Here is a 16,624-nt window from a genome sequence, read left to right on the forward strand (position 1 = left end):
ACCTGTCTCTCCACTTCCTCTAGTCAGAGAACGCTTTGCATTCTTTGAGAAAATGCAAAGTGTTCTCTGAATGGCACCCTATAGTGGTTTCCAGCTTCCAGAGGGATCGCACTGTTATGGCATTCTGCCAACGTACATCGGCGTGCAGCGGTCGGAAAGGGGTTAGACACTCTTAACGACCCAGTCACACTGTCAGCACAGTAAAAGGCTCTGTTTAACTTTTTTGCTGCCAAGCCCTGTGCTCCATTTTTACACTCAGGTGTCCAGGCCATTTTTGCTATATTTCCATTGCTTTTTTATTTTTCCAATACAGCTTTCAGAGTTTGTTACAGACCCACAAACCAGATATCTCCTGAAAGCACATGACCTTGAATACAAATAGGGTGCTACTGATTTTTAGGGCACAATGATATTTGTGCAAATGTTTATCAAAACAATATTTTCATTAAAAATACATTAAAATCATTATTAGCAGATAAAAACACAGTACCTTTTACAAAATTCCTACTAAATATAAAAGCTTAACCTGTATTGAGTTAATAAATAACAAATATTTGTAATTTTTAAATTACACCTTTTTTGCAAAATGGTGAAAACTGAACGTTCACAAAAATGTAAATGACCACATTTCTCAAAAAATCTGAAGGTTTTCATTGTTCCCTTACAGCTTTCAGAGTTTAACCACTTCAGCCCCGGAAGGATTTACCCCCTTCCTGACCAGAGCACTTTTTACAATTTGGCACTGCGTCGCTTTAACTGCTAATTGCGCGGTCATGCAATGCTGTACCCAAACGAAATTTGCGTCCTTTTCTTCCCACAAATAGAGCTTTCTTTTGATGGTATTTGATCACCTCTGCCGTTTTTATTTTTTGCGCTATAAACGGAAAAAGACCGAAAATTTTGAAAAAAAAGATATTTTCTAATTTTTGTTATAAAAAAAATCCAATAAACTCAATTTTAGTCATACATTTAGGCCAAAATGTATTCGGCCACATGTCTTAGGTAAAAAAAATGTCAATAAGCGTATATTTATTGGTTTGCGCAAAAGTTAGAGCGTCTACAAACTAGGGTACATTTTCTGGAATTTATACAGCTTTTAGTTTATGACTGCCTATGTAATTTCTTGAGGTACTAAAATGGCAGGGCAGTACAAAACCCCCCCAAATGACCCCATTTTGGAAAGTAGACACCCCAAAGAAATTGCTGAGAGCCATGTTGAGCCCATTGAATATTTATTTTTTTGTCCCAAGTGATTGAATAATGACAAAAAAAAAAAAAATTACAAAAAGTTGTCACTAAATGATATATTGCTCACACAGGCCATGGGCATATGTGGAATTGCACCCCAAAATACATTTATCTGCTTCTCCTGAGTATGGTGATACCACATGTGTAGGACTTTTTGGGAGCCTAGCCGCGTACGGGGCCCCGAAAACCAAGCACCGCATTCAGGATTTCTAAGGGCATACATTTTTGATTTCACTCCTCACTACCTATCACAGTTTTGAAGGCCATAAAATGCCAAGATGGCACAAAACCCGCCCAAATGACCCCATTTTGGAAAGTAGACACCCCAAGCTATTTGCTGAGAGGCATGTTGAGTCCACGGAATATTTTATTTTTTGACACAAGTTGCGGGAAAGTGACAAATTTTTTTTTTTTGCACAAAGTTGTCACTAAATGATATATTGCTCACACAGGCCATGGACATATGTGGAATTGCACCCCAAAATACATTCTGCTGACTCTCCTGAGTACGGGGATACCACATGTGTGGGACTTTTTGGGAGCCTAGCCGCGTACAGGGCCCCAAAAACCAAGCACCGCCTTCAGGATTTCTAAGGGCGTAAAGTTGTGATTTCACTCCTCACTACCTATCACAGTTTTGAAGGCCATAAAATGCCCAGATGGCACAAAACCCCCCCAAATGACCCCATTTTGAAAAGTAGACACCCCAAGCTATTTGCTGTGAGGCATGTTGAGTCCATGGAATATTTTATATTTTGGCACAAGTTGCGGAAAAGTGACTTTTTTTTTTTTTTTTTGCACAAAGTTGTCACTAAATGATATATTGCTCAAACATGCCATGGGCATATGTGGAATTACACCCCAAAATACATTCTGCTGCTTCTCCTGAGTACGGGGATACCACATGTGTGGCACTTTTTGGGAACCTAGCTTCATACGGGGCCCCGAAATCCAATCACCGCCTTCAGGATTTCTAGGGGGGTAAATTTTTGATTTCACTCCTCACTACCTAGCACAGTTTCGAAGGCCATAAAATGCCAAGATAGCACAAAACCCCCCAAAATGACCCCATTTTGGAAAGTAGACACCCCAAGCTATTTGCTGAGAGGCATGGTGAGTATTTTGCAGCTCTCATTTTTGAAAATGAAGAAAGACAAGAAAAATGTATTTTTTTTTTCTTTTTTCAATTTTCAAAAGTTTGTCACAAAAAGTGAGGTCTGCAAAATACTCACTATACCTCTCAGCAAATAGCTTTGGGTGTCTATTTTCCAAAATGGGGTCATTTGGGGGGGGGGGGGTTGTGCCATCTGGGCATTCCATGGCCTCCGAAACTGTGATAGGCAGTGAAGAGTGAAATCAAAAATGTATGCCCTTAGCCTGAAGGCGGTGCTTGGTTTTCGGGGTCCCGTACGCGGCTAGGCTCCCAAAAAGTCTCACACATGTGGTATCCCCATACTCAGGAGAAGCAACAGACTTTATTTTGGGGTGTAATTTCACATATTCCCATGGCATGTTTGAGCGATATATCATTTAGTGACAACTTTGTGCAAAAAAAAAATAAAAATTTGTCTTTTTCCCGCAACTTGTGTCGCAATATAAAATATTCCATGGACTCGACATGCCTCTCAGCAAATAGCTTGGGGTGTCTACTTTCCAAAATGGGGTCATTTGGGGGGGGGTTTGAACTGTCCTGGCATTTTATGCACAACATTTAGAAGCTTATGTCACACATCACCCACTCTTCTAACCACTTGAAGACAAAGCCCTTTCTGACACTTTTTGTTTACATGAAAAAATTATTTTTTTTGCAATAAAATTACTTTGAACCCCCAAACATTATATATTTTTTAAAGCAAATGCCCTACAGATTAAAATGGTGGGTGTTTCATTTTTTTTTTTCACACAGTATTTGCGCAGCGATTTTTCAAACGCATTTTTTGGGGAAAAAACACACTTTTTAAAATTTTAATGCACTAAAACACACTATATTGCCCAAATGTTTGATGAAATAAAAAAGATGATCTTAGGCCGAGTACATGGATACCAAACATGACATGCTTTAAAATTGCGCACAAACATGCAGTGGTGACAAACTAAATACATTTTTAAAAGCCTTTAAAAGCCTTTACAGGTTACCACTTTAGATTTACAGAGGAGGTCTACTGCTAAAATTACTGCCCTCGATCTGACCTTCACGGTGATACCTCACATGCATGGTGCAATTGCTGTTTACATTTGACGCCAGACCGACGCTTGCGTTCGCCTTTGCGCGAGAGCAGGGGGAGACAGGGGTGCTTTTTTTTTTTTTTTTTTTTTTTTTTTTTTAATTATTTTTTTGATTTTTTATCTTATTTTTAAACTGTTCCTTTCATTTTTATTTTTTTTTAATCATTTTTATTGTTATCTCAGGGAATGTAAATATCCCCTATGATAGCAATAGGTGAGAGGTGAGGGGGACAGGTACCTAGTGACAGGTACTCTTTTTTGAAAAAATTGGGGTCTATTAGACCCTAGATCTCTCCTCTGCCCTCAAAGCATCTGACCACACCAAGATCGGTGTGATAAAATGCTTTCCCAATTTCCCAACGGCGCTGTTTACATCCGGCGAAATCTAAGTCATGAAATGCTCGTAGCTTCCGGTTTCTTAGGCCATAGAGATGTTTGGAGCCATTCTGGTCTCTGATCAGCTCTATGGTCAGCTGGCCGAATCACTGGCTGCATTCTCAGGTTCCCTGTTGGGACAGGAGAGCCAGAGAAAAACATGGAAGACGGTGGGGGGGCATTCCCTCCCACTGCTTGTAAAAGCAGTCTAGAGGCTAATTAGCTGCTAGGATTGCTTTTACATGAAAGCCGACCGCTGGCTGAAAAGAATGATACCAAGATGATACCTAAACCTACAGGCATCATTCTGGTATAACCATTCAAAGTCCAGCAACATACCAGTACGTTGCTGGTCCTTGTTGGGCATATATTGTAAACTTTTTTTTCATGCAGCCTGTGGGCTGAACGAAAAAAAGATATTGATCGGTGGGTATGCCCACCATTAGAATACCTCCCTTCATCCACCCACTTCTAATGATGGGCATACATGCACCGTATATATATGCCGAAGGATGGGGGCATCCTCCCGCAAAAGTTAGGAGCAAATCGCTCCTCCGCCCACTGCTGCCCCCACGCTTTGGCATATATGCTGAAGTATGTAACTGTGGTGGTGAAATCACCTCCGACAGCGCTGGAGTCACGGCTTTATATATTGTGGGAGCAAAGGCTGTTGCTGTCAAGATAAATAAATCCGCGCTGCAACTGAAGGGAGTACAGGGGGGTGATCGGGGGGTGATGGGGGGTGAAAAGTGTGCCTGGCGTGTTCTACTGGAAGTTTAGTGTTGGTGCACTTACTTGGATGTCTTCTCTCTTCGGTGCCGGAATGAAAAGACCGGCTCAAGGAGGGATGACATCACTTCTTCTCCCTCTGTTTACATTACAGAGGGAGAGGAAGCATTTTCATTCGCCGGGAGCGATCGGAAGGGGGTGGCCAACAATGGATGTCCTCCCCCTCACCTCTCATCGCCCGTGAAGAAATGCCGGGCGCCTCTGGCACCGGGGGGGGGTCCGATCGGACCCCCCACCCGCGGGAGGCAGATCACGTATGGGTACGTGATTCTGCCTGCCCGTGCCATTCTGCTGACGTATATCAGCGTGAGGCGGTCGGCAAGTGGTTAATGACCCTCCAAACCATATATTTTCTGAAAGCATAGGCCCAGTATAACCCTTTCATGCCTAATGCCGCATACACACGACCGGTTTTTCCGTTGGAATGAACTCTGACGATCACACCAAAGTCCTATAGTTTAGAACGCGATGACGTACGACAGGACTAGAATAAGGAAGTTCAATAGCCAGTAGCTGATAGCTGCCCTTGCGTCGTTTTTGGTCCGTCGGAATAGCATACAGACGAATGGTTTTCCTGATAGGAATTGATTCCATCGGAAAGATTTAATGTTCTATTTCTAGCTTCCTCCGAATTTTCGAAAGAAAAAGTCAGATGAAGCCCACACACGATCGGAATGTCCAATGGAATGATTTCGTCTGACCTTTTCTCCTTTTCTTCTGGAAAGTCCGGTTGTGCGTACGCGGCATTAGCCTATTTCTGACTTTTGGTGTTTACAAGTTAAAATCCGTATTTTTTGCTAGAAAATTACTTAGAACCCCCAAACATTATATATATATATATATATATATATATATATATATATATATATATATATATATATATATATATATATATATATATTTTTTAGCAGAGAATCTAGAGAATAAAATGGTGATTGTTGCAATATTTTATGTATTTGTATTTGTGCAGCAGTGTTTTAAACGCAACTTGTTGGAAAAAGGGACACTTTCATGAATTAAAAAAGAACGAAACAGTAAAGTTAGCCCAATTGTTTTGTATAATGTGAAAGATGATGTTATGCCGAGTAAATAGATACCAAACATGTCACACTTTATAATTGCACGCACTCGTGGAATGGCGACAAACTACGGTACCTAAAAATCTCCATTGGCGACGCTTTAATTTTTTTTTTTTACGATTACCAGGTTAGAGTTACAGAGGAGGTCTACGGCTTGAATTATTGCTCTCGCTCTGATGATCGTGGCGATACCTCACATGTATGATTTGAACACCGTTTACATATGCGGGTGCAACTTCCATGTGCGTTTTCTTTGCTTTGTGGGGACAGGGCGCTTTAATTTTTTTTATTATTATTATTTATTTTATTTACTTTTATATTATTTAATTGTGTTTAAAAAAAAAAAAAAAAAAAAAGATCACTTTTATTGCTGTCACAAGGAATGTAAACATCCCTTGTGCCAGTAATAGGTGTTGACAGGTACTCTTTATGGAGGGATCGGGGGTCTAAAAGACCTCCAATCCCTCCTTTGTACTTCAAAATATTTAGATCGCCGAAAACGGCGATTCTGAATACTGTATATTTTTTTAAATCCGGCGTCATTGGCAGCCGAGTAAACCGGAAGTGACATCATGACAACGCTTCCATTTTTTCATTCAGGAGACTGGAACAAAGCCGTTTACGGCTGTGGCTAGACGCCGGAAGTAGCAGATCGCATCGGGTCTCCCGCTCCTCCGGGATAGCAATCCAGCGGCTTTTAGCAGCATCGGTTGTTATCCCTGGAAAGCCGATCGCCCGCTCTAAAAAAAAACAGTGAGCTGCGGTCATCATCCTGGTATAACCCCTAAAACCCGAGGCCGCATATATGCATACGCTCGGCGCAAAGGGGATGATATAAAGAAGGTGCTATTGATTTTTAAGGCCCCACGATATCTGCGGAATGTTTAACAAAGCATTGTTCTTGCAATATTTTCACTAAAATCATTATTAGCAGATACAAACACAGCAAATTTTACAAGATTTCTGCTACATTCCTACTAAATATAAAAGCTTAACCTGTATTGATTTAATAAATAAATATTTGTACATTTTAAATTGCACCTTTTTGAGAAATAGTGGAAATCGGACATACGTATTTCTTTGAAAATCTGGAGGTTTTCCTTTTTTACTTACAGCTTTCAGAATTTGTAAAAGACCCCCCAAACTATACATTTCCTGGTGCATCATGGCAGCATACATATGGGTTGTGACTCCGCCCCCACAACCTGATAGGACTGGTTAACTATAAATCAAAGACAGACCAGGCTCACAGCATTCTCCTTTTTTTCCCTCACCTGATCAAGACTGGAGTCGCGAGGTATCCCTTACCGCTTGTCGCCTCAGCCAGGTTCAGCCTCTCCTGGGTGGAAGTCCTTCCTGTACAGTCTCTAAATGAGCCTATATGGTTGGAGCCCCATTCTGGTGGTCTGGGGGGGCATATTTCAGTCTCTCCTGGGCGGAAGTCCTTCCTGTATAGCCTCTAAATGAGCTATATTGTTGGAGCCCCATTCTGGTGGTGCAGGCTTTTCAAAGAAAGCTTTAAACAAGTTTTGACGTAAGTGACAGCATTTCCTTTTGCTTTCCATATGCTTTTTACTTCTTTTCTCTGTGTTATGGGCGTTTTCAGATGGCTGCAGCAGTGCAAGTACACTCTGAGCATGAGAGGCAGGAAGTGATGCAGCCTCTGTGTTTTCTGGCTAGAGCTTTTCTAGGATTGTGATCTGAACATGCTCAGGCACTGATATCATCGATAATGGTAAATGTAAGTTCTAAATGGTTTTATGGCATTTTTGGGCAACAAATGGTGGAGCTCTCTACTCATGCATGCTGGATGCTTATGTGGTCATTGTTTGCAGGTATGTTTTCCCTTTTTATGGCATTCACCTGTGTTTTTCCTATCTCAGTGTTGCTCTAGGATCATTGTGCTCTTTATGGCATTCACCTGGGCTCTTCCTATCCCCTTTTCTATGCTTGCTCTGGGATTACTGTGTTGGGCTGAGTTTCCACTAGTGCGACTTGTCACTGCAAAGTCACATGTCAAGCCGTACCCCATGATTTCCAATGAGTACCTTTCATATCTGTGTTCATAAACCTTAAGAATACACAGGCATTGCTTCAAGTCGCATCAAATTGCAGCAAAATCTTGCGACTTTCAGGTTGCAATAGTGGAGACTTAGCTTATGCTGTTTTTAATTTCAGTCTGCTGCTTTGCTCTGTTTCTATGAGAAACGCTGTCCAGCCAGACCACCCATTGCTTTTAAAGTAAAGGGATTAGGTAAGTAGTGAAGATTGAGAAAAAGAGAGCCAATATCTATAGTCCTGTAAGGACTACAAGATGGAGGGAGCCTTCTGACGGTCAAGACAAAGTCACCATCTCAGAACAGACATCGAGTCAATGTTGATTAAGCTCATCATCACCCCGTTTACAAACATCACAAGTTACCAGCCCTAATGGTTTCTGTATTTGTTGTGGAAGGTCATTGCCTGCCAAGCTAGTATGTCAGATCTGCCTGGAGCAAGCACTATACAGCCCTGCAAGGACATCAAGGTGAAGAGAGCCTGCTAAAAGCCAGAACAGTCACCGTTCAAAGCGCAGACACAAAGGCAACATTGATCAATGTCATCTTCTCACTTCTTATTTTGTTTGCTCCCTGTTTACGAACAACACAGATTACCAGCCCTAATGGTTGTTGCATTTGTGGTGGAAAGTCATTGCTTGACAAGCTACAGTGCATAAATTGCCTAGCACTTCTAACCAGAACCAGTAGGTGGTGTCCAAATAGGAAAGCTTGCACAAGCTTTAAACATTGCCCAATAGAGACTTTTTTTGCAAGGGCAGCGAAGGACGCAATTGCCTGGATTGAAGTGGAGGAAACTCTCCACAAGGTTAGAAAGTACTAATTTCCTTCACTGAACAACTGGAAGAGTTAATCCAGGAGGAATTGAAGGGGTCAGAGAAAAATGCCCTTATAAACAGGCTGTCAAAACTGTATATCCTGAAAAAGCTAGGGGTCAACCTGCTGCAGTCTTCTCCGATGATGGATGCATCATGAATGTAGCTGGCAAGATATGGCACATTCAAGGAGGCTCTAGTCCGAAAATTAGATCTAGATCTGAAGTGCTCCTTCATACTGTAGCATCTGCAGGTGCTGGCGCACCAGTAATATCCAGCCCATGTGCTGAATAAGTCTTAATGGGAGTGGTTTCATAATTGTCAACCAGCTGCTGTACCTGCAGGACTCTGAGGAAAGTGGCAGGGTCTGCATCCCTTTAGACGTGATTCCCTTTTGGGAGTATCTTATCAAAAATGAATTTTTTATTGAGGTGGATGCCAAAGAATCTGACTCTTATCTTGGTGCAGACTTCTGGGAAATTATGTTTAGGGGGGGTGTTCTGTACACATTTCCCAGCAGAAGCCTCTTACGGAGAAACGCCGCGTTGGACAGGAGTTATGAGACCTGACGTCACCACACAATCAGCTGGCTGGCTTCACCGCGGCCGTGCTGCTCATTTACCTAACTTTCTGCTTAGCCTGTGATGTCAGCAACACAATATATCTTTTAAATAAAGAAACCAAAATACTACACTATGGAGGATCTCTTGTTTGTTTGATCTCTCCTATATATCGATGATCCCACGGAAGCATTGGCTTTCCCGCTGTACTCCCATTGCCTGTGAGGGACTGGAGACGGACCGCAAACCACTAAAAACATCAGCTGTTCCTGCTTGCCTGATCTGGCATCTGTGGGCTCATAAGACCCCCGTAATAGGGGTCCAAAGTATCTGGTAAGCGCCCCCCCCCCTCCTTTCTGTCGTTCTTGCCTCGATCAAGGAGATGTCTTTCATTCATTGAAGGAAGGACTTCATATACAGAGATTTGCACTGATTGACTGTCTTTTCAGGATTGATTGATTTATTCCAGGACTTTATTCAATCACCAGGGTTGTGCAGTATCTGAATATATATTCACATTTATTTATTTATATATTGATTTATTTGTTCTATTTTTGATGATAGTAGCGCACCAGAAGTTATATGTTACCAGAACTAGATATTCAAGTTTTTTTTTGGTTGCAGCACTCTTTTATCAATGTACACTTAAATATAATTTTTTATCACATATTATCATTGAACTGCGGGGATAGCGCAGATTGTTTTTGGATCGAACAAAAGTCCGACAGCCTTTTCGATGGACTTTCGATGGACTTTTGACGGACTTTTGGCGGACTTTCTAACGACCGGACTTGCCTACACACGATCACACCAAAGTCCAACGGATTCTTACGTGATGACGTACACAGGACTAAAATAAGGTAGTTGATAGCCAGTAGCCAATAGCTGCCCTAGCGTTGGTTTTTGTCCGTCGGACTAGCATACAGACGAGCGGATTTCTGGGTCCGGCGGAGTTACGACGTAAAGATTTGAAGCAAGTTCCAAATCTAAAGTCCATCAGATTTGCAACTGGAAAAGTCCGGGGAAGCCCACATACGATCGGATTGTCTGCCGGATTTGGTCCGTCGGACTTTTGTAGCCGAAAAGTCCGACCGTGTGTACGCCCCATTAATACTGGGGCTGAACAGGGGCCTGGGTTCAAATATGTTTAAAGCTCAAAGTTCAGCCTTGTCTGCACTTGCAGAGGTTTAAGGAGTCTTTAACCCTTAGTGATGCAATTCTTAAAAGGCTTGCATGAAGTTATAGGCCTCCCAGGAAACCATTGTTCCCTATGTGGAACTTGCTTATGGTCCCCATTTCTATCAAAGGCTAATTTTTATCCTACATAATTGACTACACTTTGCAAACCCTAAAGACCATATTTCTGTTTGCTACAACCTCTGTGAAGAAGGATGTCAGAACTACAGGCTTTGCACTCAAGGAGCCTCACTTAACATTATACCCGGACAGAACAGAATAGTCCTAAAACTCCAGACTGCTTTTATCAATGGGGTGTCTTTCTCCTTCCAATTTAACCAGGAAGTCAATTTCCCGTCTTTCTTGGTTGAGTGGGGGAACCACATCCCCTGTAGGTTGAGCTAACGCTGGTGACCTGCTTGGCAGCTACCCTTTTATTCAGAAAAGCTGAAATATGTACTTGGTTCCAGCATGGCTTAAGGCAGGGTCAGTCAGCATCAACCCATTCAGTCACCTCCTAGATTGTTAAGACAATTAAAAGAGCCTACTCTTCAAGGCCTTCCTGTTTTGGAGGTCTTAAGAGCACATTTAACTAGGGCAGTGCCCGCTCTGTGGACAGCTCAGGTTATTTGCAAGTAAGCAATATGGTCCTCCCAGGACACCTTCATTACACTTTTATAGGTGAACCCGGCTCGCGACAGTAAAATTTGGAAAATTCATGGTGCATACTTGCGCTACTGATGATTACAACATTTGTCTTGCACCCTCCCGTATGGCGAGTTAGTCCCCATATGTATGCTGCCATGATGCACCAGGAAAACGGAAAATTGTATACTCACCTTTCCGTAATTTTCCTTTCCTGGTGCATCTTCATGGCAGCATACAGATGCCCACCCAAATGGTGAGAGTCACAGAGAATGCTGTGAGCCGGGTCTGTCTTTGATTTATAGTTAACCAGTCCTATCAGGTTGTGGGGGCGGAGTCACAACCCATATGTATGCTGCCATGAAGATGCACCAGGAAAGGAAAATTACGGAAAGGTGAGTATACAATTTTCCGTTTTTCTGAAAGCACATGGCCAGTAGAGTAAAAAGAAGGTGCTACTGATTTTTAAGGCAGCACAATATTTGCACAAATGTTTATCAAAACAATATTTTAGCTAAAAATACACTAAAATCATTAATAGTGGGTTCATACATGACAAAATGTACATAATTTCTGCTAAATTGCTAGTAAATAGTTAAAACTGTATTGAGTTAATAAGAAATATTTGTACATTTTAAATTACACCTTTTTGTGAAATGGTGAAAACAATTTACTCTAAAAATCTGCTTTCAGAATAAATAAAAAACCCTCAAACTAGACATTTTCTGAAAGCACATGATCTGTAGAATAAAAAAAAAGTGCTACTGATTTTTTTTTTGGGTCCTGCAATAATTGCGCAAACGTTCATCATATCGCTATTTTCACTAAAAATACACTAAAATCATTCATAGTGCACATAAACACAACGTAACTTACAAAATTCCTGCTAAATTACTACTAAAGCATCATTCACATGTGGCAGATTAAAGTGTACGCCCATGGAGGGCCATGTTTACTCGCACGGGGATGTACAGGTGTTCTGTGCATTCCTGTACAGGCAGTCCCATTTATGTCAATTGGGATGCAATGGCTGCACAGGCATAGCTGCTGTTCCCAATCTGACATCCGAGCTCAGGGACATGCATGCAGACCTTCATGGATGTAAAATTGGGAGCAACATCTCTGTTTGTGCAGTTGCTACATCAAATGACATCAACGGGACTGCCTGCACAGAACACCTGTGCATCCCTGTAAAGGTATGCTGTGTATGCCTGTGTGAACAAGGCATTAGGCCCCTTTCACACAAGCAAATTGATTGGGTCTGCCTGTCCGTTTTTCAGGCTGGCCCAATCGGACCACCCATTGTTCTCTATAGAGAGGCTGATGTAAATAAACATGTGTCCCTTTACACCCGCCTGCATCGGATCCAGTCCAGTCCGCTAAAAACAGATGGATGGGGATCCCTTTACCCATCCATCTAGCAGATCGGATGGTATCCGATGGAAATGGACAGGCGGTCCATTTCCATCTGACCGCCCCATGGATGGACATGTGTCCGTTTACACCTCCGTAGAGAGGCTGAGTGCAGGTGGACCTGGGGGGGTGGTTGGTTTGTTGCCCCCCCAAAAAATTTTAGCACCAGCTGCCACTGGGTCTTACTATGTTTTTGTGTTTTTTTAAATCAGTGCTGGTGGGGAAGAAGAGGGTTGAAGGGGATAAGAAAGGAGAGTGGGGGGAGTAGATTTAGGTGGAAAGGAGCTGCGGGAGGTGGAGAAGCAGGGGGCAGGGAAGCGGCAGCATGGTGGGGGGGTTCAGTCACATTAGAGGTTAATAACTGATCAGTGGGTTGTAATCCACTGAGCAGAGTTATAGAATTGTTCAGCAGAGTCTGCTGAACAATTCTGCTATAAGTTTATGGTGATTGAAGTGACCATGAGCTTATAGGAGAGGGAAAAATTAGGTCCGTACGCCGAAAGGACCTGTCCACCTGCAAGCACTTCTGTAGGTCTGTATGGCGTACGAAACGGCAGTGAAAGGGTTAAGTGTGTGGGATGCTGTCAGTTTTGGCTAAACTGGGATGCAGCAGGGGGCGGTATGATGCATGTTTTACCACCTCTGTTTCATTTTTTTCCATTTTGTGAGCTTTAGTTGAAGTGCACAAAGTGACACCACACAGCAGTGCAGTGCAGTGCGATGGCATCCACTGTACTGCACCTCTGGACTACAGTAAAGAAGTTCTGCAATAAAGAACCTAATAGCCCCCAGTAAAGTGGCAAACTCACATTCTAAAGCACCAGAAAATATACCAAGTGTTCTTTCTATAAATGGCATGCTTGTTGCAAGAAACTCATATGTCTTACCAATTTATTTCTTATAGCCTGAAAACCTTTTGCGATTTTAACCACTTGCCACCCGCCATATAGCAGAATGACGGTGGAAAAGTGGTTTCAATATCCTGACTGGGCGTCATATGACGTTCTCAGGATATTAAGCCGCTGCGCGCAACTCCGATCTAGGTAAAGAGTGTCTGACGGAGACTCTTTACCACGTGATCAGCCGTGTCCAATCACGGCTGATCACGATGTAAATAGGAAGAGCCGGTGATCAGCTTTTCCTCACTCGCGTCTGACAGACGCGAGTAGAAGAGTACCGATCGGCTGCTCTCCCTGCAGGGAGGGGGTCTGTGCTGATTGTTTATCAGCACAGCCCCCCCTTGGGTCCCGCTCAGGACCACCATCATGCCGCCCAGGACCACCAGGATGGCCATCCACACTGGACCACCAGGTATGCCCCCCCAGACCCCCAGGGAAATACTAATCTGTGCCCAGGCAGCTGCCAATCAGTGCCCACTCACAATGCCTACCACTGCCAGTGCCACCAGGGATGCCTATCAGTGCCTCATATCAGTGCCGCCTATCAGTGCCCATCAGTGCCGCCTATCAGTGCCCATCAGTGCCGCCTATCAGTGCCACCCATAAAAACCCATCTTTGCAGCCTTTCAGTGCCCATCAGTGTCGCCTATCAGTGCCCACCTGTGCCACCCATGAGTGCCCATCAGTGCTGCCTACCAATGCCCATCAGTGCTGCATATCAGTGCCACCCACCAGTGCCCGTCAGTGCCCGCTCATTGGTGCCACCTCATCGGTGCCGCCTTATCAGTGCCTGTCAGTACCCATCAGTGAAAGAGAAAACTTACTTATTTACAAAATTTTGTAACAGAAACAAAAGCAAAACTTTTATTTTTTTCAAAATTTTCGGTCTTGTTTTATTTGTTTAGCAAAAAATAAAAACCACAGAGGTGATCAAGAACCGGATCTATACTATTAAATAGTTGCTCACCTGCACTTCTTCCTATGGGGTATTTTGCCTCACCTGCCCTTGTGTGCTGTGGTATGCAGACCGTACTTTAACCACTTCAATACAGGGCACTTATACACCTTCCTGCCCAGACCAATTTTCAGCTTTCAGTGCTGTCGAAGTTTGAATGACAATTGCGCGGTCATCCAACACTGTACCCAAACTAAATTTTTATCATTTTGTTCCCACGAATAGAGCTTTCTTTTGGTGCTATTTGATCACCTCTGCAATTTTTATTTTTTGCTAAACAAAAAAAGACCGAAAGTTTTGCTTTTGTTTCTGTTAAAAAATTTTGTAAATAAGTTTTTTCTCTTTCACTGATAAGGCGGCACTGATGAGGTGGCACCAATGAGCGGGCACTGATGGGCACTGATATGCGGCACTGATAGGCACTGGTAGACGGCACTGATTGGTGGCACTGATATACAGCACTGATGGGCGTTGATAGGTGGCACTGATGGGCACTCATGGGTGGCACTGATGGGCACTGATAGGCGACACTGATGGGCACTGAAAGGCTGCAAAGATGGGTTCTTATGGGTGGCTCTGATGGGCACTGATAGGCGACACTGCTGGGCACTGATACGTGGCACTGATGGGCACTGATACGCGGCAGTGATACGCGGCACTGATAGACATCCCTGGTGGCACCGGCAGTGGTATACATTGTGAGTGGGCACTGATTGGCAGCTGCCTGGGCATTGATTGGCAGCTGCCTGGGCACAGATTAGTATTTCCCTGGGGGTCTAGGAGGCATACCTAGTGGTCCAGTGTGGATGGCTTCCCTGGTGGTCCTGGGTGGGATCCGAGGGGGGGGGGGCTGTGCTGATAAACAATCAGCACAGACCCCCCCCCCTGTCAGGAGAGCAGCCGATCGGCTCTCCTCTACTCGCGTCTGTCAGACGCGAGTGAGGAAAAGCCGATCACTGGGTCTTCCTAATTACATCGTGATCAGCCGTGATTGGACACGGCTGATCACGTGGTAAAGAGTCTCCGTCAGAGACTCTTTACCTGGATCGGTGTTGCGGGGTGTCAGACTGACACCCCGCAACAACAATCGCCACGATGCGCGCCCTCAGGGGCGCGCAGTGGCTCAATATCCTGCGGACGTCATATGACGCCCAGTCAGGGTATTGAAATCACTTTGCTGCCGTCATTCTGCTATATGTCGCTAGGCAAGTAGTTAAAGTGGTTGTAAAGGCAGAAGATTTTTTATCTTAATGCATTCATTCTCCCCTGATTGTCCTATGAGGCTGCAGGACCCCTGACCCTCTGCCTGAACTGTGCTGATTGGCCCTGTGCTAATCATATGCACTCTCCCAAGAAAATAAAAAACTCCCTAGCAATACACACCAAAATGAGCATGTGCATCTTACCCCCTTGATTTTGTATAAAATTAGCATCTTGTGGTCGGTGTCTCAGAAGTAAAGATTGGCAGAGGTTCACCAATCTGTGAAAGGTTGTGTCTAAAAATTGCCAAACAATTTTAGAATAATGTTCCTCAACGTACAATTGCGAAGACTTTAACCACTTGCCTACTGGGCACTTTTACCCCCTTCCTGACAGGCCAATTTTCAGCTTTCAGCTCTGTCACACTTTGGCAATTGTCTTTTGGTGATATTTAATTACCACTGGGTTTTAATTTTTTTTTTGGGGGGGGGGGGGTAATTTTTTTGCTAAGTAAAAACCTAAAATTAAAAAAAATAAAATAAAAAACATTTCATAGTTATAAAACAAATAGGTATCCTTAATGCTCACGCCCTCTGCACGAGGAACACCTCCACCGCGCCAATGTCACCCCAAAAAATCTTCAAAAACACTAAATAAATAAATATGTAAATATACACCAGTGACAGTGATCAAATTAAAATAGTGAACATAAAGAAATATATATATATAGAGATATATAGAGCTGCCCCCTTAAAATCACAGGGTGAGAGCATACCCAGCAGTTGTACACCTCGGGTCCGCCGTGACCATTGGTTATTGTTTAATCCACAAAGTTGAGGCTTGCTGTTGATTACACGTTTGTGCCTTTTTTACGTTTACACAATGTGAGTGCTATGTGTGAGGATTGCAGTGATTTTAAATAAATAGTTGTTGCTGAATTACACTATTGGAGCATTTATTTTCTTTTATGTGGATCCATTGAACACCATCGCTGTGAACTTCGTATTCACTATTTACCCTGGAGTGTGGTAAAGAGAGCTTATTTTGCCTTACATGAGAATGCTGGCATTTTATTTCGGTGAGTGTATGTCTGGAGAGTGTGTTTCAATGGCACGTTGGTGAGGTGGAAGAAGCACGAAGTTACTCATCATTTGACATTTACCACTGAGGAATCATCTGTGTGGGAC

The 16,624-nt window shown here is 43.2% G+C and overlaps 1 protein-coding gene across 11 annotated transcripts in view; it reads left to right on the forward strand.

The window, feature by feature from the left end:
- The window catches only part of CLEC16A (C-type lectin domain containing 16A), a 1,646,984-nt gene that overhangs the window by 756,355 nt on the left and 874,005 nt on the right, over window positions 1-16,624 (forward strand). The gene's annotated exons all lie outside the window — the stretch shown is intronic.

This window comes from Aquarana catesbeiana, linkage group LG06, assembly GCF_042186555.1.
Source record: "Aquarana catesbeiana isolate 2022-GZ linkage group LG06, ASM4218655v1, whole genome shotgun sequence".
NCBI lineage: Eukaryota > Metazoa > Chordata > Amphibia > Anura > Ranidae > Aquarana > Aquarana catesbeiana.